The 21,919-nt window shown below is 45.4% G+C and overlaps 1 protein-coding gene across 3 annotated transcripts in view; it reads right to left on the minus strand.

The window, feature by feature from the left end:
* Positions 1-21,612, minus strand: part of OXNAD1 (oxidoreductase NAD binding domain containing 1) — a 103,622-nt gene extending 82,010 nt beyond the window's left edge. Inside the window, exon 1 of one of the 3 annotated variants that reach the window (XM_086942186.1) lies at positions 21,445-21,612. The gene's annotated coding sequence lies outside the window, so the exon portion shown is untranslated. Of the gene's footprint in view, positions 1-11,141; positions 11,203-21,335 lie in introns of those variants that run through there. The other 2 variants (XM_086942187.1, XM_086942188.1) reach the window with 2 other exon arrangements.
* Positions 21,613-21,919: the final 307 nt, after the last annotated feature.

Here is a 21,919-nt window from a genome sequence, read left to right on the forward strand (position 1 = left end):
GACAACAGACCGCAAGCATTTTCACTGCCAGACAATTGCTCCGCTGTGCGTTCGCGCGGCAACATTGTATCTCGGCCAGTGCATAGTGGGGGCCGATTAGAGCAGCGAGGAAAATAGGCAGACGATACACACCCCGAGTCGAGTGCGGCTTCATCCAGCTGCACGCCTAGCGCTCGAGAAAGCTCACGCCATTCTGCCCTCAGTTCGGCAAGTGCGGCAAGGACAGAGGCACAGGTGTAAACAGACTGGTGGTCCCTCGTATCCACAATTCGAGGCGCAGCACACTGATCCACACTCCGCTCGGGTCCACCCAGGGCGACACAGTCAGGATCCGAGGTGTAACCCACCATCACCCCAAAGGAGCCGGCCGCCATGTTGATTCCACCAAGGGGCTCACAAAAGCGCGTAGGCGAAGTATACAATGGGCGGTTGGGGTCCAATCTCCCGATACAGTCAGGGCCCGCTGACATTGGGGGACAACCAGTGAAAGTCTCCCTCCATGCAACTCTAGGCAGGAGCAACCACAGAGGTGAGCCACGGCAGCCGGATCCACGCCGACAAAGAAAAGAACAGCGCGGCTCACCTCAGCGTCACACAAAGGAGATTCAGCAGAGTAAACTCCCAATCAGTTGATGTTCACGTTCCACTGAAGGGGCTAGTGCAGGTTTCTCCACAGCAAGCAGCTGGGCACAGGATGCCCGTTCCGCCCCAGATCGATCAGCCCACGGAGCTCCAGCCGCCTCCGGCGGTGCACAGCGACACGGGTTCCGGTCCCAGGGCTAGACAAAGCCGACAGGTCAGCACGTCAATATCTCCGGCTAGCAGGCAGGCAGGGACACCGGAGAAACATCCTCAACAACAGCGCGCTTTCTTCTTCATCCCGCGGTAGCGCTATCGCAGGATAAAGGACAGGATAGTGTTGCAGGAAACAAAGGCTCGGGGAGCCGGGAGACTATACGTCCGTCTCTGCTGCCATCTTGGCTCCTCCCAATTCGGGAAATTCTTGCCAAAAAAAATCAGCAGCCAAATTAGCTGCTCACAGGGGAAAAGCTTAGCAATGTAGTGAAAAACCAGAGAGGAATTTATACATAAGGAAGTAGGTGTAATCAGAGAACCAGTACTTGGACTGGTATCAGATCCAAATAAGATTGAGGCTTCCTTCCAGAATTACTACCAAGTATTATACTCTGAAGGACCTGAGAGGGAGGCCCACCAGATACAGGATTAAACCCTTAGATATTTAGAGATTCTTTCCCGCTGAAACAACTGTCCAGGGAAAAGCAAGAACAGCTCAATGACCCTCTGTTCTGGGACGAGATCCTCTTAGCATTGTCTAGCTTACCTGATGGGAAGGCCGCTGGTACTGATTTAATACCCACTGAACTCTATTAAATATTATCAAATCAACTCAAGGACCTGATCACAGTCCTGTTTGAGCACATTTTTAAAGGGGCAGAGCCCCTTAGGTCATGGGCCCTCGCTAAAATGATCATGTTCCCTTAGAAGAACAAACCCATTCAAGAGCTTGGTTCCAACTGCCCGATCACTTAAATTAACGGGGACTCGAAAATGTATTCAAAACTTTTAGCTACTCGCTTATCTCAAGTGACCCATAGGATAGTTTCCAAATGGCAACACAGATTCATCCCTGGGAGAGGTACGATAGCTCATATTAGAAGGATTATTTCTCTTTTTGATGCTGGACCCTATTGATGTGATCATGCTTGATGCTGAAAAAGCATTCAATAGGGTCTCCTGGCATTTGGTCTGGGCTTCCATGCAAAGAATGGGGATAGGGCCAGATTTTATTTGGGCAGGAAAAGCACTGTATCTTGAACCTGCTGCCAGCCTACACATTAATGGGGAAATGACCGAGCAATTCAAGATCTCGAGCGGGATACAGCAAGGCTGTCCATGCTTCCCTCTGTTATTTGCATTGAATATTGACCCCTTTACAAGGAGTTTGGAAAGGAATGTAGCAATCCCCCCAGTTTATTTGCAAAGGCATGATACTAATGTTTTAGCCTATGCAGACATCGCTCTGGTTACCCCCGATCCAGAACGGCCTATTAAGGCAGTTGAACAAGAGGCTCGGATCTTTGGGCTTATTTCAGGGTATTCTCTAAATAAGGAAAAAAACTCAAATTATTATCAATGAGCATACTTCCCTGGCAGACATTAGAGTGGTTAAAAGTGCAGTGTATCTACGTGTTGCCATAACGGCTAATTTAGATGAGTATATTAAAGAAAACATATCTCCTCTGGCAGAGAAGACTAAAAAAATTATTAGGTAGGCTGAACAATGTAGATCTATCCCTGGTGGGTAGATGTAATATAATCAAGATGATCTTCCCCAAAATGTTGTATTTAATGAGAGCTATCCTTCTAGCATTTTCTAATCAGTGGTTGAAGAAATTCAATGGCATTTACTCACAATTATTATGGGCTTACTCGCGGCCAAGATGATCCGTAAGGTTTCTGTCACTCTCTAGAGAGCAGGGGAATGGGCTGTTCCTAATCTCAAACTATCTTATTGGGCTACCACCCTATTACTTTGCGTGGTTTTCTTACAGGAATGCCCCAGTGGTTATGTGTTGGATCCTCCCTCTCCCTATGAAATGCTAATTGGTGCAAAAGCTTGGGATTGTCTACGGCAGCAGTTAGACTTCAGGTACTATAAAAGGGTGCGTATTAAGACTCTTCAAACTGCCTATAAGGTTTGGACTTCAGTACGTCGATTGTTGGGTATTGGCAGACTGAATTTTTATACGCCCCTTCAGGTTAATCAGAATTTACCAGAGATAGTTAGAGACTATTATAGGACTACATGGTTTAATGCAAGGATCAATAAATTAGGGGCCTTTTATTCGTCTTCAGGTATTATTTCATATAATCACCTTGGATTAGATTTTGATCTTACCCGTAAGGATTTTTTTTTAAATATCTCCCAATTAGGAATTTTTTACAGCCTATTGGGAGGGGCTGCAAGTTTCTCTAAGCGCGACCTCATAGAAAGACTGACTGATGATTTAGAAAAAATTTCTGTAAAGTGGCAAATTAAATTAGGCATTTCGGACGCAGTGTTTCATCAAGCTTTTCCATTAGTTAAAAACAGTTTAAAAAGCAATACATCATTACATAAAATGGGACAGTACATAAGGAAAATAATTCCAATTTAAAAGGGGAGAATGAAAACACCAGTTTCCATTGAAACTGGTGTTTTCATTCTCCCCTTTCAAATTGGAATTATTTTCCTTATGTACTGTCCCATTTTTATGTAATGATGTATTGCTTTTTAAACTGTTTTTAATTTACCCAAAAATAAAATGTACAAGGTGTTTGTATGACTGATTCATGTTTATCATTTACTGCTCCTTATTGTGTTTAAGTGGATGAATCTTCTGTATGTTTAGTATAAAACTGTGGTTTACTTTTTAGTTCACCCAAAGGGGAAAACTTTATTGACAGTTTGTCTTCTGGTACCCTACCCCTTTGGCCTGTTGGGTCCCTCTCTTTTGTTAGAGAAGGGTACTCCCACCATGCTCTTCATAATGTAGGTAATACAAGGTAGGAGTATATATACATACTATAATCATAGGAGCACTATCATTGCTTAACTGTTCATCTTTTTCACCATTCTTGAAATGCGATGACAAATGCTTTGGAATGTAATGTAATGTAATGATGCATTTATATCGCGCAGCTGTCGCCCCAAGGAGCATCTAGGCGCCACTGATGACCAAAATATCTATCACATGGTCAGGCTGCTTATACTAGTTTTTCCCACTGTCATACTAGTGTTCTAGCCCGGGAGTCCTGTAAGTTGAAAATCCAGGTTTTCAGTGCCTTTCGGCAGTCGGTTTTCCTGTCTAAAGCCCGAAGGTGAGGGGGAAGAGTGTTCCAGGATTTGGATCCCAGGACTGGCAGTGATTTGCCCCCTCTCGTGCTAAGTCTAAAGGCCGGGACAGACAACAGGTTGGCATTTGAGGACTGCAAGGTACGCATCGGCTGGTCCCTAGCGAACTTTCACTGTAGATATTTCGGCCCTTGGGAGTGGATGGCTCTGAAAGTGATAATCAGGATTTTAAAAAGGACCCGTTGATGATCGGTAGCCAGTGCAAGGTTTTTAATGCAGCTGACGCTGATGATTTCCTCGGCCATTTCAACACCAGCCTAGCCGCTGCGTGTTGCACCATCTGGAGTTTGTGAGTAACAGCTTTGTTAGTGCCTGCATATAGGCTGTTACAATAGTCTATCCTTGACGTCACAAGGGCGACCGTTACCGTTTTCCTAGAAGCCAAAGGAAGCAGATCGAAAAACTTCGTTAGCCCCTTGATGATGCCGAAACAGGTCCCTGCCACTGTCAGGGCATGTTGCTTAAAAGACAGGGTGGTGTCAAAATTGATCCCCAGATTACGAGCCGAGTTGGTGGTATGAGGTGGAATCTCCACCTTCTCAGGCCACCATAATCTGGGGACAAAATTATTTTGTGGGCCCATTGGCATGATCTCTGTCTTGCCCGTGTTACACTTCAGGTGGTTCTTCCCCATCCAATCGAATGTGGCCGTCAGGCAGCATTTGAGATTTTCTTCCCAGTCCTGAGTATCTTTTTTCAAGGACCAGGATCAGTTGCATGTCATCAGCATAAGCCACCACGTCAATGCCAAATGATGATATCAACCTAATTAGAGGGGTGGTGTACACATTAAACAATGTCGGACTCAGACTAAACCCTTGTGGTACTCCCTTAGTGAATAATTTTTCCTTGGAACAGAAATCTCCCAAGGTGATCACTTGCCTCCTGTCACTTTGTGTGTTCTGTCTAATAATTGCAGCACAATCTTTCTATTCAAGAATGTGATTGTTGAAATAAATGTTTTAAAACTTCAATTTGTATCCTTCTTGTGTTACACTGGGCATACAAAAGTGAAACATCGAAAGGGTTCATCTGTTTCAACCATTCCTTGGGGAATTATAGAGTGGTAAAGTTCCAAGTTACTGACACCATCTGTCACCCTGGTAGGGTTAGGTGTCCAGAAGGAGCAGTGTGGGCTAGATAGGAACTAGGCCAATAGTCTCTGATAAATACTCGTCAACTAAGTAAGTTTCTGTACTTTATAAGTCTATGTTGCCAGATACACAGTCCTACTAATTTCGTAGGAAAAGTATAACACTGGCTTGATCTCATTTGCATGTTGTGTCACTACAAGAGAAGTCAATGCGATTCTCAGTGAGTTCCAAAACCTCTTCAAGGGACTAATGGTGTTTGAAGGCAAAACTTCACTTTGATGACACTATCAAGCCCATCACACTGACACAGAAGAGTCCTACTTCCCTCAAATAAGAAAGTCAAGCTGGAGGGCCTCAAACTAATGGGGGTGATCAAGAAAGGGTCTAGTCCCACGTTGTGGGGTACCCCAGGGAGGTAACCTCAAAGCATAACTTATCCAAAAACATCAAAATATGTATCGGCCTGTGATTACTCAACACTGCGATACGAAGAGATCATAACCCTCAGTCACATACTGGGAGAACTAAATGAAGCCAAATGGTTCTCTGAGCTGTACTTAAATGCTGGGTGCCACCAGCTAAGCCTGGATAAAGACATGGAGTACATCATGGTGTTCTCAACATACATCGGGTTGAGGCAGCACCAGAGACGGAGCTTCAGGGGTTTCCTCAGCCACAGAAGTTTTTGAGTCTGCAATACGAGAGACTTTACACACACTAGTGGGCAACCTAAAACAGAGCAATGACATGCTCAACTATGCACCGACATTGGCAGAGCCTAACTGATGTCTCTTATGTCAGATTTCAGCGCCTCAGAGAAGCGGGTGTGACTTTACTCAGCTCCATATTCTCAGACAGGGGGCTCAGCATCGACCCAAAAAAGGCAGAGGACATCAAAAAGGCACTAGCAAACAGAACTGCCTCAAACGTCAGGAGCGTCCTAGGAATTAAACTATTGAGGCCTTTTCACTGCAAAATTAGCCACCAGATTCCTACCCCTACGAGACCTCACCAAATCAGCAACAACATAGTCCTGGCAATGTGAACATAAAACACCACTAAACTACATAAAGAATGCCATTATAAAAGACATCACAATGCGATACTTCGACACACAAGCCAAGACAGCCTGAAAGTGGATGCCAGCCTTGCTGGGCGGGAAGAAGTCCTCTTCCAAGAAGGAACACTTAAACCATGAGGCATTCTCCAACAGAGTGCTCATGGACACTGATACGCGATACTCTCAAATTGAGCACAAGGTTCTGGTAATCCGGTGAGCATGCAACGTTTCAACGTATACTACTTAATGGACAATAAGCCAGTAGTCACACTGTGCAAAAGAATGTCAAGAGTTTCCCCTACCCAGAAGGAGAGGTGGGATCTTCAACATCAACAGGGCAACTCTAAGATCAAATACGGGCCAGGATTGGACAACATTGATGACTACCTCTTGCGACACCCATCAAACAGCATTGCAGAACACCAGATGACAGAGCAACAGAAGGCTTCCTACTTTTCATCTCGCTGAAAGCCTGCCCGAGAGCTCTTTCCCTGGAAGAAAATAGCCTACCCCTTAAGTGCAGATTTGTGCAGCAGCTGGCAAAGACTGCACAACAAGAAACCAGATGGAGGTATGGAAAATCAGGAATGAACCGATTTTGACAGGAAAGGTGACCTTCTGACAGGGGTCAAAATGATCATACCCAAGGATCTACAGAGCAGCACTATCATGTTAGCCCACCAAGGAATCGCCAAGATGAAAGTCCACTTGTTGAAAAAAATATGGTTCCCTCAGATGGACAAGCTCACAGGACCAATGATCGCAACCCGCCTCCTTTGTCAACGCACACATTTCACCAGTACCAATCACCAGGGAAAGGGATGGGGGTGATTGTAGACCTCTGCAGTTTACCCGAGATGGTCAGCAACTCTTCATCCTCATGGATGTGTGTTCCACATATCCTGCAATTTAGACAGTGGAGCTATCAGCATTTGAGGAAATAAAGCTTAAATTAGGAAAGATCTTTGCGGCATCTGAGGTCCCTGTCCCTCTCAAAACAAATAAAGGACCACCCTCTAACGGACACCAAGGAATATATGCAAGAACTGCACATACAACACCTCACTGGCCCTAAGCAAATGAAAAGGTGAAGCACTTCATGCGTACGTTGAACAAGGCGCTGCGCGTAGCCACAGAGAACAATGTCAACCGAGCCCTTCACTCACCAGTCAGTGCACTATTCAAGAGAGTCCCCAGGGGTTCCTGGACGGCTTCTGGTCGAGATCAACCATGAATGTAGCAAGAAGCGGTAACAGCAGTCCTAATGCAACCCAAACGTGTAAGGACAGGAAACCTGATATTCACTGAGGAGATTATACGTTGGTCAGGGACAGCCAGCCTGGTAGCTAATTTTAATGAAACTATGAATGGACACCGTGAGTAGTCAGTGACACCGCAGGGAACAAAGGTCTCTGCCAAGTGAGGTGCTGAGAGTGTCACCTGAAACGTGTCATTGTTTAAAAAGGCAACTGTGATGAGGATAAACAGCCGCCAGAAAGAACTGGAGGAAGAAGGCAGCATGCAGCGGGACAGTGACAAGACTATGGGTGCAGAAAGGACAGTGGATGCTGTGGACATTAAGAAGGAGGAGGCCGTGTGTATCCTGGGGTATGAAGCGTGGAAGCATGGAGGGTGCCTGTAGAATTGAAAGACCTGGAATGCCCTCAGAGATAAACCAAGGCCAGCCCAGAGGATGTGAGACTTTGTACCTTATTGAAAACGTGTAGGTTTGTCCATTGTTGGTTGTTTGTCTTCACTGTATGGTAGGCAAAAGATATAGTGTGTAGCAAAGCACTTTATAGAGTGCTCTTATGCACTGTCATGATAATGAAAGGGATTTAAGTGTTTGGTAGAGCCTGTATTAAGCATTAAGGTGTGCAGTCAGTCATTTGTGCCCCCCTGTCCTGGCCCTCCACAAGTGACTTTTACCGATGGTGTGTAGCAACGAGAAAAACAAGATGCTTTCAGCTGAAGCTGTGCAGCCAGTGATGACGCTGCCACGGTCATTCCACTGGCGCACACATGCGTATTGATGTATGTTCAGCAAGAGTTATAACGCAGGTACATTTTTTTCATTTACTGATTCAAGATAGCAGATACCACTTGCATCACAAAGGAGTTAAGAATGTTTTAGAGCAAACTTGCTTTGTGTACTATTGAGAGGCGCTGTGGTGAATGGCAGCTTCTGGGCCCTCCGAAAAATAAATACATTTAAAAGAAGAATGATAGGTCAGCAAAGGGGTGGGTGAGAAGGAGAAGCTGCTGAGGGAAGCAATGCGTAGGGGAGGGATCAAATAAAAATAAAGCTGGGTGAGGAGGGTTTTTGTAAACATATGCAGTAGGTATTGAAAAAGTAAGAAAAAGTTAGAAAATGCCACCGTTTGAAGGTGATGAGAATAGGTTTGCAAAAAAAGTACAAAATGATCCATCACAAAAATAAATGATGAAAAATAATTTCAAGCAAAGCTTGGCCTACTATCCCCGGCACCGGATTGGGCTCGTTTTTTAAGCAAATGTGCATAAGTGCACAAGCAAAAGGCTGCCACACACTGCAAATTGAGCCAATTGCTGAAGCAGACGGGTTCATTGCATCCTGCTGTATATCGTGCTGGACGGAGGTAAGTTGTGAAAGTCGGTGCCACTTAGAGCAATGGGTGAAGAAGGCTGAACCAAAGAACGCCCCTACATGAAAACGTATGTATATTTTAATGCATGCTTTAAAGCATTAGTGTGGCAGAAAAACAAAGCAGTCTCTAAGCCAAGCCTACAAATATGGTGTCTTGCTTTCTTCGCAGCAGCTATTTTCTGCAGAGGCGGACCCCCGTAGGGGCTAGGGAGCCGTCGCCATAACCACGCGGCGAGCCCCCGAAGAAACAACAAAGGGGGAGGAAGACGGCCCGGGAAGGAGAAGAAATGCGGGAAAACGGGGTCTCCCGAGTAAGCAGGGGACCCCGGAAGGGCCGGGCTCCCCTCCCCCACCCCCTGGTTTCCGCCACCGCGCGCCGGCCAATGGGGGGGGTAGCGAGATTCAAACCCCCCAATGGGGGTATTCCCCAGGTGAGGAAATACATGGCAGGGGGGGCATAAAAGCGCGCTCCCCCCAGTGATACTCCTATGCACAGGAGCGGGGGGAGCAGCACGGCGCGAAGGAATCTTGACCCACCTACCCACACCAAGGGATCAGCATTGTCGCAGGGCTGAAAGAGGGAAGGAGCTTCGGCGAAGGGCTGCGCAGAGAACGGTTGGTACGGAGGCACACCGGAGAGCGGTGTGCCAGAATAGGTACACTCACCTTCAGATGCCGCACGGCTGGGTGAGGTGGCCTAAGGACAGCGGCTCTGGGATGCCTCACGGCTGGGTGACATGCGACGAAGGGAAGGGGAAGAGGCAGAGACGGCGCTCGCAGCCAAGCCCCCGCCGGATGGCAGGGCACAACAAGGTCCGAAAGGTAGCGAGGCAGCCTAACTCTGGGACAACGAATATCCCCTTCCCACGCTGAGGAAGCGCAAGGAAACCCAACCTACAAAAGAACCGCCCCAAAAGGGGTAAGAGACATTGGCAAGGAAATGTATATGACATAACATGCAAATGCAAGTAATACCTGTTTCCTTGTAACCCTTAATAAACTGCGGCCAACAAATGACCACCACGAAGAAAGGTGTAGTGGCTTTCTTGGCGGGAAGGGAGGTAGGAAATAGGAAATGTTATGGGTATTTCACTGCAGGAGTGGGGCAGAGTTCGCAGGTTAATGACCGAGAGAGGCTCACTGTGTGGATGCAAAGGTATATCTGACATAAGCACAGATTAACTCACTTTAACATTGAAAGAGCCAGCCACTTTCTATTAGGAGCAGTGAGCATTGATGGAAAAGTTATGAACCCCACTGATACCTTCATCTGGTAGCAATAATTGCAGCATACTGCTGTGGCACACAGAAATCGGAAAGATATTAGATAGAAGTTAAAAACGGAAAAGATATTAGCATGTATTGATCTGTCCCCCTGCCCAGGATCACATGGAGCTTCAGATTCTTAGAGGTTGGCAGTGGAATCAAGGGATGAAGAGGTCTGTGTAAAGAACAGAGAAGTCCTGTGATAAGATACGTAGCGCTAATGTGGCCAGTAAGCAGTTTGGAACTAGGCACTGAGGCTGTCATTGGAGATGCGAGCAGTGGCTGTTTGAAGACTTTTGTCCCGAGGTAAAAGTCATTACACGTTAACTGCAGTGGCTTTAGGAGGGAAAGAAACAGGGACTCCTCCATGCTGATCATCTGTTCACACATCAAAAGGAATCTTGCACGGAGCTGTAGTTCAGCTCTTTTCCCTTTGGTTACTGTTCGGCCAGGATGTCCTGGAAAACAACAGCACACAGAGAAAGCAGTGAAAGGGTAGAATTTTCACCTAGGTGATTGAGTAGAGGTACATTGAACACACACAAAGATGTGGGAATTCTTGCAAATAGTCAAACCACTGGCTACCGCTTAGGGTAGCATTCCAATCCATCGTTCTTTTGCCCACTCCACCTCCTCAGATTAGACTCAACAATATACAAATCAACCTTGGTCCTGCTTTAATAGGAACAGTCCAGCCCAAAGAGGTACAAACTTGAGTGCCCATGTTTATGAGTAGGTACTGAAATGCACTGCCTGTAATTAGTCATTCAGCACATTCACGAACAAGCACTGGCAAATCTCGCCTATGAGACTGTAGTGGTAAACGTGCATCGTGCGAGTACCATGCAATGTTTTATTGTCTTTCATTTGTGCACGCGCGTGTTGCGCGTGATATCTCATGTTTGGAAATGTATATTGTTTTGTTTTGAATATGTGGCTCACGCAGGGTGGATCCGTTTGGTGGGGGTTCGAACGATGCCCTCAGTTACCTTCCGTGCTTTCCACTGGAGGGATGCTCTGTACGCTGGGTGGAGTTATTTCTTAATAAACTCCTTCTTCAAACATGACTGGATTACTTAATCTTACATATGGCGACGATCGGGGAGCAACTCCACCCACACCCACGCAAAGGATTTATTTATTTATTTTCACATCCTTCGTCAACCCTTATCGGCTTACCATCTCATTAAGTCTGGATTCTCTATGACCTGTTCCTCAATGTTCTCAGATTGGACTTTGATTTTGCTGTCTATCAAGGGTTTGCCCGGAAAAGGTATGTGATATTTTAATTTTACGGAGGTCCCATTGGCCCGCGCTGTATTGACACATTCAGATCTAACGAGTGCCTGGACCTTAGGCGGTTGTACTTTTCGTGAGAGACACTTTCTAATTGGCCAGTGATCTTGGCCACACTTTGCCGTCTCTACGTTATCGCATGTAATTGGATAGTGCGCATTTCCTTAAGCGATTCGGCATGTTTTCTTTTGAGGAACGCTGCACGCGCTGACGTTGTACATGCAACAGCGCCACCTGCCGATTCTAATTCACACTAGATACATTGTATCTCTTCAAGTTGCTGAAGGAGTTTGACAGCGGGTTTGGATTTGGTATTGTTAAGGGCTTTGAACACCGCATTAAATTAGTTCCTGGGACTCAATCTATTTGGCAAAAAGTACGCTACGTCCCTTTAAGTGTGAGGAATTAATTGAAGGAAACTTTAAAGAGTTTGTGTGATCAAGGGGTGATAGAACCTACTGATTCCTCACAATGGGTTGCACCCATCGTAGTCGCACGCAAAAAGTCTGGTGAAATTAGGCTTTGTGCAGACTTGCACGCTTATAAACAAAAATATTATTGTAGACTGCACCCTCTACCTAAAATCCATGAGTTATTAGCAAATCGGGGGGGTGCTAAATATTTTTCTCTTATCGACTTGAGATCGGCTTATCATCAAGTTTCTTTATCAAAAGAATCTCAAGAGTTAACAACTTTCGTTACCCCCTTTGGGGCATACAACTTTTTACGACTTCAATTCGGCCTAGCGTCGGCTGGGAGTGTTTTTCAGAAACTCATGGATACACGGTTTCCTAAATTCAGTGGCGTACAGGCTTATTTAGATGATATTTTGATTTATGCAAAATCAATAGAGGAGCATGATATGATTTAAAAAAAAGTTCTTTCAATTTTGATGTCAAAAAATATGAATGTACGTACTGATAAGTGTAAGTTCGCAGTCCTAGAACTAGAGTATTTGGGTCACACAGTTTCCAATCAAGGGATCAAGCCTAAGTTTTAAGTCATTAGGGCCATTGAGGATGCCAAACACCCCACTGATAAAGACTCCTTACGCTCTTTCTTAGGATTGGCCGGATATTACGCCAGGTTTGTTCCCTCCTACGCTCAGGTAGTTGAGCCTTTACGCATGCTTCTAGGGAAAGGTAAAAGTTTTAGCTGGTCGACTGACCTAGAAAAAGTTTTCAGTGATGTCAAGAAATTGATTCGGTCTACACAAGCCTTACATGTTATCAGGGACAATTGTACATCTATCATAACCGTAGATGCTAGTATTTAAGGTCTTGGGGCAGTGCTTACACAAAGAGTAAAAGGTCCCGAGCAAACTGTAGCTTTCGCATCAAGATTACTCAGGTCATTCGAACAACAGTACAGTACTATCGAAAGAGAAGCATTGGCATGTGTGGGCTGTGCAGAAATTTAGAATGTACATTTGGGGCCGGAAATTTGAACTCGTAACGGACCACAAACCCCTGATTTATATTTTTGACAAGGTAAATTCTTATTGTGTGTCAGCCAGGTTGATGAGGTTTGTATCCAGCTAACAAGAGTTTCTTTTCAATATTAAGCATATTCAGGGCGGTAAGAATTTCCGAGCGGACTGCCTTTCAAGATTATCAATGCTCAAAGATGACGATGAGGCTATCTCTTCTGAGGACATCGAGTGTGTTGCCGTAGTGGATGCAGTTTGTGAATAGGATTCATTTTTGACAGAAAAAGATTGGAATTTGGCTTGTGAGAAAAATGAAGTCCTTCAGAAAGTAATTGATTATTCCACTTATTGCTGGCCTGAGTCTAGGTGTTTGGAAGGTGATTTACGTATATTTGCCCAAGTCTCTGAAGAACTTTCAGTAGAGAACGGTATCGTTCGAAGGGGGGACAAGTTTGTTCCTCCCTCTAATTTACGTCCTTTAAAAGTGAACATTGCTCACAAGGGACATTTAGGGGTCACTAAAACCGAATGGAGTTGCGAATGAAGAGCTCAAAGTAGACGAGGCAACAGGGAAGAATGAAGTGCGGGACAGATGGATGCAGGTGGGTGAAGAGAAGGACAGTGGACAGCAGGTGATGGGGAAGCACAGGGACAATGGAGGGCGGTCGGGGTAGCATAGGGACTACGGAAGGTGGGCAGGCGGAGTTGGGGTAGAACAGGGACAAAAGAGGGTGGGCAGGCGGGGTCCGGGTAGCACAGGGACAACAGAGGGTGGGCAGGCGGGGCTGTGGAAGCACAGGGACAACAGAGGGTGGGCGGGCAGGGATGGAAAAGAAAAAGGACAATGGCAGGTGGGTAGGGTGGGAAAGTATGCGAACAACAGAGTGAGGTAGGGAACCAAGAACGGAAATAGAAGGTTGGTGACTGGGGAGGAAACAAGAACAGCAACCTAGGGACAGCGACCGGAGAAACGGACGAGAGAGGGGATCATGAAGTACGAGTGAGACATCTGGAAACGCATTAACTCTCGGAGAGTGCTTAACCAAGAAGAAATACACATTGGCAAAGCCATTAGGTCCTGCCTTTTTAATGCGAGTGCCAAGCTGCTGGCTTTGCTAATGTTTGTCCATAAAGTATTGAGGGTGCACAGTGTGGTGCATGAGCAATGTGTTTTGTATTCAAAGTTCAGGTGTTTTCTGTTAGTGTGTGTGGCATGTTGAGTTTTCATGCTGTACACTGTCATGTATAAATAGCTGTATGTGTGATAGTACGTTTTTGTCAGTTTGGTTGGGTATTCAGTAATATGCGTTTCTGTTATGTATGTGCAGAAATATGTGTGTGCGTAGTGTGCATGCCTGCCTCTGCTACATGTGCTTTTGTTGATGTGGTGTGTGAGCATTGGTGATCTGTGTTTAAATTGTGATGCAAATGTTAAAGGATTAGGAATTTGTCTGTGCTATATTGCCTTTTGCTGAGTGTGGAGAGTGTTTGTGTAATGTACTTAGTGTGAGGGAGGTGTACACATCATTTTGATGTGGTGTATTTATCTCCGATACACGGGTGCATTGATGCAATAGTTTGTGTTTGCGGGAGGTGGGGTTGAGCAGAGAAGGGGAAGGCCGGACAAAAGGGTGCAGGAAAGAAAGCGTTACTGAAAAAGGTCACCATGACAACTGCCATATCAGTTAATTTCTTCTGCAATCAGTTATTCTGGCAGGAGTACTGCCAAAGGTCATAGGATGTTACCGTGATATTTGATCTCTAATCAGTGCTTTTGACCACACAGGCCCACTGCTGTGGTGGAGTATTTTCCTTTGGGTGCACCATCTCCACCTCTGGGTGGGTTCCAAAGACACATTACTGTGGTGCTTATCAACCTATGCAAGGCATAAAAATACCTGTAAAGAATGAGGGACAAATATTGTAAAGGACTGGTCACAGTGATTTATTCCTTACCTACCTCATACTTCAAGTAAGCCATTGTTTTGAATTGGCTTGGGTCATTTTAAAGGGAAAAGGCTTCTTTCCAATATGCCCGTTGGCTTTGCTCCTTGGAAGCTGGTCATACTTGAGAGGAGCACATGTGACGGGGTACTCGTAAGGATAGATCACTTGGGGGAACTTGGAGAAGGTGCTCTTTCGGAGCAATTATTTGGGATGGTGACAAGGAATGTAAATTATTTGGGGACAATCACTGTGGGAGGAACACTAAACTGGGGACTTACCATGGGGCTGCACCACCTCCTTTCTCCTCACTTCCAAGGTCCAGGTGTACATGCTGGGTTCCTGCTATATAGCTACAAAATACTGCTGGAACAGCAGTACTCAACTAGTACCACGTGACCTGTTAGTGCTATCATCTCATTTCGAACAGCATGCAGTGAGGTGCAGTTCAGTCTCACCTCGTCGTCCTTTATGTCACAATTGCCCATCGGGAAATGTAGTCGAAGCACCAGGCTTTACTCAGTGGATCCGGCGATCAAGTGTATTTGAAATCTGTGTTGGGTTGCGTCCCGTCTGCGTCTTTTCCAAATTAGAGAAATGGAAGTGGAAGTACACGGACCGCAGACAGGAAGCTGCGCTTGTGCTATGCCAAATAAAATGGACAAACACAGGAGCAGAAAGTAAAACCAGGAGGCCCAGACCATTTAGCAAGGAAATAGGAGTACCGTGGAAGCCAACCATGGGTAAGAACCGGGCAGGCTTTAAGCCACTTCTACTTTATTTATTTTTTGTTTTTAGCAGATGTCGCTAGCAACAGCGAACATGTCGTCTCAGACAAGACCTAAAAAATTGTTCCCTGAAAGCGAGCATGAAAACCATGCACTCAAATATATTGTTAAGAAGTAATGCTCCATAGAAGGGACAAATACAAGATTGACGGAAAAACAATCATATAAAAAGCAAAGAAATTAGAGCTATAGTAAAGCTAACCAAACCAAAAATGTAATGTATCCTTTTATGCTGTGTGTTGCTCAAAGGAGTTCTGGAGGTTTTTTTCTCTGCACTGCCATACTGGAGATGTTCAGCATTGGCCAATGAGTTTGTTTGTTGAGCCAGGGGATATCTGCGGCAAGACCAGTTAATAGAACAGAGAGCGTTGGAGGAATTACTACACAAGAGACACACAGTACGCAGCCGGGGCACATGGGAGGGTGCACACGGGGAGAGAAAAAGAGCTGGAAGACAAATGCACAAGAACTTAAGCAAAAAGAAAAAACTGTTACTAACCAGTGAGCAGCGTAAGGATAGAAGCCATTCAGAAAGATGGTAAGGAGGCTTTGCTCATCAGGAGGGACAAACAAGATAGACAGGCTGAAACACGGTAAGCTACCGAATATGAAGTAAACAAAAAGAGTGACCGTAAAACCAAACAAATATAAGAAATGGGTGGGCTGCAAGCCTCTGTATGTTCTTGGTGAGCCAAACAATATGCCTTTTCGCAAACAGACAGCTAGCACTATCTGGGAGGCTTGACCTAAAAAGTGGATTAAAGACTAGACCAAGTCTAGACCAACCTGCCGGTACATACACCTGAACATGAAAATCTCGCATCTTCAGCTCTGCCTGTACAACATCATCTAATATCCGTAGCGTAGACAAAACCGACATATATTGAAATCGCTGCTTTCAGTGCAATAATATGCTAATTCAATTCCTGTTCCGTTATCTACTCACGGTCCTGGAAGACAGAACAACAGATCTGGACTAAACACACTGTCTCCTCCACATATTAACAACACCTCACATAAGATCAACTCACAAACTTAAATTGTTTTTAAATTGAAAGAGGAAATCCTGGCAGATGCCAGAAAGTCAGAGGATATCCAATTCAGAGATGATAAAATCATATTATTCCAAGATGTCTATGCAATCACTTTGATGAAATGGAAGGTCATGAAAGTAGCGACCACCTATTTGAGAAAAGACAAACATACCTAACAATGGGGCTTTCCCTATACACTATTGTTCGAAATAAAGGTTAAATTTCACTCTTAAAAAAATGCCTGAAGCATCAAAAGTCCTGAACCTAGAACTCTGGGACATTATTATAATGTCAATATGAAAGGAATTGAAAGAGAGACAGGTCGCCACAAACTAATACCATTTGCAGATGTTAGTATTTTCTAACAGGCTCACAACTTCCTGCCTCATTTATTGTCCACACTGGAAGATTTTTCGATGGTATCTGGGTTTGATTCAACATAAGTTGGTTGCGTTGGACTTCAGCGTTAATGAACAAGCATGTTCGCTATTATTCAAAGAGAAGGTCTTACTCCGGGCGTAATTCGCCATTTTGCTACCTGGAAATTCATGTACCCAAAAAATCCAAAGAGGAGTACAAGTCATACTTTGAAGCTTACTAAAAACATTATCTAAAGGTTTGTTTGGATAAAGGAAGTTGAGAAAATTCTGGTTTGGAAGAATGGCTACTTTAAAAATGAGCTTTTTAACCTGTCTGCTTTATGTTGTCTATCTACTCCTATTATGGGTCCATATGTCAGTCTTAAAAAAGCATCAGACAAAAGCTCAAACAAATCTTGTGGCATGACAAGAAAACAAAAATACATAGCATGACGATTTACATTCCAATACAAAATTGAGGTTTAGAATTACCCCACATTGAACAGTTTTTACACACTATGCAGATCCGCCCAACATTAGAGTGGCAATCAGTCTAGGGAAATTAACAGGAGTACTACAACGTCTCGCTAGCATAGGCTCTGGCTAACACATGTCCACCACCACCCCTACGAGTCATGAAAAAAGAAAAATAGGTGTCACTAGGCTCTTTCTTAATAACTGGAACACAATCATCTGAGGGTAAGGTCCAGGAGCCTTCCTCTCACGCTGACACTAATCGCTTATTACCCCAGAGTTGAACCTGTGAAGATGGATGAGACTTTTAGGCTGTGGTACTGAGAGACACAGCCTCGGTGCTGGGAGACTTTGTGAAAACGGAGAAGTCTGAGACAGAGAGTCATATACAGAAATATTCCATCTGTGGGCACGTGATGACTTAAAGCGGTCTCTGCCTATTCAAATAAAAGACCTCTTCGAAAAGGGAGTAACTGGAAGGAGGGGGCAGACCAATGGCATACAAGGCAATCAGGATAACATCAACGACCTGAATTTCAGAGGGTGAAAAGGGAATAAGATCAGGCCCAGATGATCTCTAAAGATACCTGATCCATTATCACAATTAAGGCACCAGGAAACTCACTATGATCTAGATACAAAGAAAATTATAATACGTTCGTATATTAATCAAGAAAGACTGAGAGCCATTAGCAACACTGTGGGTGTCTGTTGGAGAGCATGCTGCCAGGAGGCACACCATATTATATGACTGGGTGACCTTCCAAGGGCTTATCTGAGAGGAAAGACAATTTTGCTAGACCTGCTTGCACTCTTAGGTTACATATGGCATGTAGGAGAGTATCCACTGATGTCTTATCTAAAGTGCTTAGTCACGACCATGTTACTTTCTGCTAGATTAACTATGGCTATGAGTCTGAGCTAAAACAGCTATGGTGGGCTAAATTGTGACAACTGTGCTCAATGGGAAAACAGTTCTAGTGCATGATAATCGACCGAAATTTCATATAGCATGGACTCCCTTAAAAAAGAGAAAGGTTTGAATGCTACCAGTCAGGCCGAAGGAGCAGCTCTGGCATACTCCGGCCTGATCCTACAGATTATTTGTAAACAGCTGGGACCTAGATTTGAAGGGGACTCAGGAGACTCTTAATCAAATACATGTATGTGAGGTATTGCGATTAAACTTTACCCACTCCCACTGGTCTACCCCAAAACCATGTGTAATACTTCTTGAGAAATATGTATGCTGTACGATTTCATTTGCAAAATGAAAAAAAATGAGTAAAAAAACGAAAACCCTGCATGATAAAAAACTGCAACATTACTGTAGAATTGTGCAGGTGCAGAACTGTCTTCAAGTTAGAGGAACAAAAAACTGTAAAAAAAAAAAAACAATTAAAAACGTTCGCTATATTGAAAAACGTTATGTCTGGGAGGCACTCTTGGTAGCCTCACGACACATCCAATGGATGTGACATCTGTCAATCCTGTGTGGATTCCGTAGAGCCCTCCCATGATGGCCTAACAATGCCTTCAGTAGGTGGGTCCTCTGTCAATCCCGGGTGAATTCCACATATCACTATGTTGGCTGTTTAAATTTGCCTCCTATTGGGCAGGTCCTCTGTCGATCCTGGAAGGATTCCATAAGGCAATCCCTCGCCTCTGTAGTTTAACTGCACCTTAATGGGCGGGGCTCTGTCGACACTGGGTGAACTCCACTAGTGCAGTAACTGCACCTGAATAAGAGGGCCCTCGGTCAATCCTGGGTGAGCTCGGGGCTTGCACTCCCTTTGGGCTTTAAATGCATCTGTAATAGGGAGTGGACTTGGAATTTCCTAACATAACCAACTGATGGCCACTGTAGGGTGACCAGGCGTCCCCGTTTAGCCAGGACGGTCCCCGTTTTTAACTAGCTGTCCCAGCAAATTTCAAGAAATTTAGCTCATGTCCCGGTTTTTGGAGAGGGTCGACTGAAAACGGTGGGAGGTGTTTTTTATGTTTTACAAAGCAGGGAAAGTTAGCAGTTGTTTTAAGAAAGCAATTTAATTAACAGGCAAGCTACTGGGTTTAAAAATTAAATTTTATGTGTCTTCTTACTGCCTGTTCTGTAATTCTCTGCTGAGGAGCGCTCTCATCGCTTGAAGTAAAATTGTAGTCCTTCTTCTATTTTTGTGAAATGTCCCTGTTTTTGGCTTAAAAATTCTGGCCCCCCTAGGCCACTGGCTAGTTTGCCGCTATCCACTATAAGGTTGACTTGTACCTGCATGTATGACTGTCTATTCCTACAATCATCGCTTAAGTGCACTGTGGTTCAATCACATAGTTCAAACCTCACTCCACAAGTCTTATGTAGATGACACAACAACCCCCTTTTCAACCACACACTACGAAGGGCACCCAGGAACCCGATACATACCGCCATTCTTCATAACCTTGGCAGCAAAATGAAGCACTATATAAACAATACACTAGGAATACTCAGAAACACACTTCCGCAATTCCTAGGGGTATGAACAATGTTATGTAAATACCAAAACACCGCAATACGATACTATATAAGAAACAGTAAATCTGGAGGAGAGTGGGGGGGGTGGAGGGGGGGTTCAGATTGGACAATTTACAACAGGCTTCGGGGTCTTTCTTCCCTGTAAGCAGAAGGACCTGAGAACTGACTGGAAGTACGCTGAAGATTAAAAATGTACAGGTACTGGGGAGCCTGCCAATTTCTGGCCTATGCAGGCAATGCCAGTAGCTAAATTCTGTTGGTGCCCGTCCTGTCAACGAGTGCCAGGAGAGAACCTGCCAAACTCTAATGTTGGTTCAAGCCAGTTTATATAACACATTTGAGGGGTCCCAGAAGTATATTCCCAAGGCCACGGCGAAGACAGACTCCTTTAATATTATATGATGGGAACTTATTAATTCTTAAACACCGCGCCAGGTCGTCAAGGGCATCGTTTCGGGGAAAGGGCACTTAAAATGAGCGAGACAGCCACAAGCTCCGGGTCAATACTTCTCTTTAAAGAGCAGATGGATGGAACAATTGGTCCATGACCTCTTCTGGCTGGATCTGCCTCACAGCGAGTCTGGACCCCTGACAAGTGCCAGGAAAGAGCCTACTCAAGCGCATCAATATGTTCTTCTCGGCGCTCATACACGGGGGTACTGCACACTGCAGGTCCTCTATTTGCCACATCTCCAGTATGCCGATATATATAGCTCTATATGAGAACCAAATAACCCTAAACAAGTTCAGGTTATTTTGAAGCATGGGGAGATGTAGTGATTTAAATGGGCAGGCACTGTCCGGTGCCGAGTACCTGCACTTCTTTATTTTGAAATGGAGAGTGCCTGCACTACTCTGCTGCAAAAGACTTAATGGGTCGAGTGCCTGCACTTCTCTGCACTGCTGCAATACATTTGATGGGAGAGTACCGGCACTTCACAGCCCTGCTGCGGTACATTTAATGGGAGAGTACAGGCACTTCTCAGCACTGCTGCGGTACATTTAATGGGAGAGTACTGGCACTTCTCTGCACTGCTGCGGTACATTTAATGGGAGAGTACAGGCACTTCTCTGCACTGCTGCAGTACATTTAATGGGTCGAGTGCCTGCACTTCTCTGCACTGCTGCAATACATTTAATGGGAGAGTACCGGCACTTCACAGCCCTGCTGCGGTACATTTAATGGGAGAGTACAGGCACTTCTCAGCACTGCTGCGATACATTTAATGGAAGAGTACAGGCACTTCTCAGCACTGCTGCGGTACATTTAATGGGAGAGTACTGGCACTTCTCTGCACTGCTGCGATATATTTAATGGTGTGCAGGAAGGGGCCTCACACAACACACAGAGGTCATCATAGGGCGGAAGAAGAGGCCAGAAGCCTCTCCAGGACAACCACCTCTTCATCCAGTCCGGTTGCACGTAGCAGACGTACACCAGAGCGCGCTTCTTTCCGAGCATTTCATTGGCTGCCTCCCTTCTGCGCGAGCCGCTCAGCAGACAGCGCGCACAGGCCCTGCCGAACTTCAAGTCACTAACCGGTGGCTTCCCTGTCGCCTTCCCAATGCCCTGCCGCCCTCGAGACGAGCGGAGCCGGCGGTGCTCGCACTCACAGCGGCGACTCCCGGCCTGCACGCCCCCGCCTCACCTTGTTTCGTGCCGCTGGTCGACTTTGATTTTTCAGAAGTAGGAGACCGGCTCGAGCACTCCGGATGTGGTTGCACTAGGCTGTCCGCGTGCAACCCGGAAGTAGTTTTTTTCTGTCCTGCCTCTTTTTAGCGGCACGCCTTGGTTTATTAAACGTGGGTCTCTCCGTGCCACTCACCCTTCCCTGTTCTTTTTAGCATACACGCCAACCCTCCCGATTCAGGCGGGAGACTACCGATTTGAAGACTAGTCTCCCGCCTCCAGAAACCCGCTGCCACAATCACTGCCAATAAATGTGCTGCCGTTCAGCGCAGACACTCTCTCATTCTTCGGCGGGGCTTCTGTCTCTCAAAAAGCGCAGCCTGGCTGTTACAGCTCCTGTGCAAGTGCGCAACAGGACAGTCTCTGAGCCACGCTGTTCACAAGGACGGGTTTAGTGTCCCGTTAGCATTTCCGGTTTGATCGACAAACTTTGG

The sequence above is a fragment of the Lissotriton vulgaris genome, chromosome 10 (assembly GCF_964263255.1).
Source record: "Lissotriton vulgaris chromosome 10, aLisVul1.2, whole genome shotgun sequence".
Taxonomy (NCBI): domain Eukaryota; kingdom Metazoa; phylum Chordata; class Amphibia; order Caudata; family Salamandridae; genus Lissotriton; species Lissotriton vulgaris.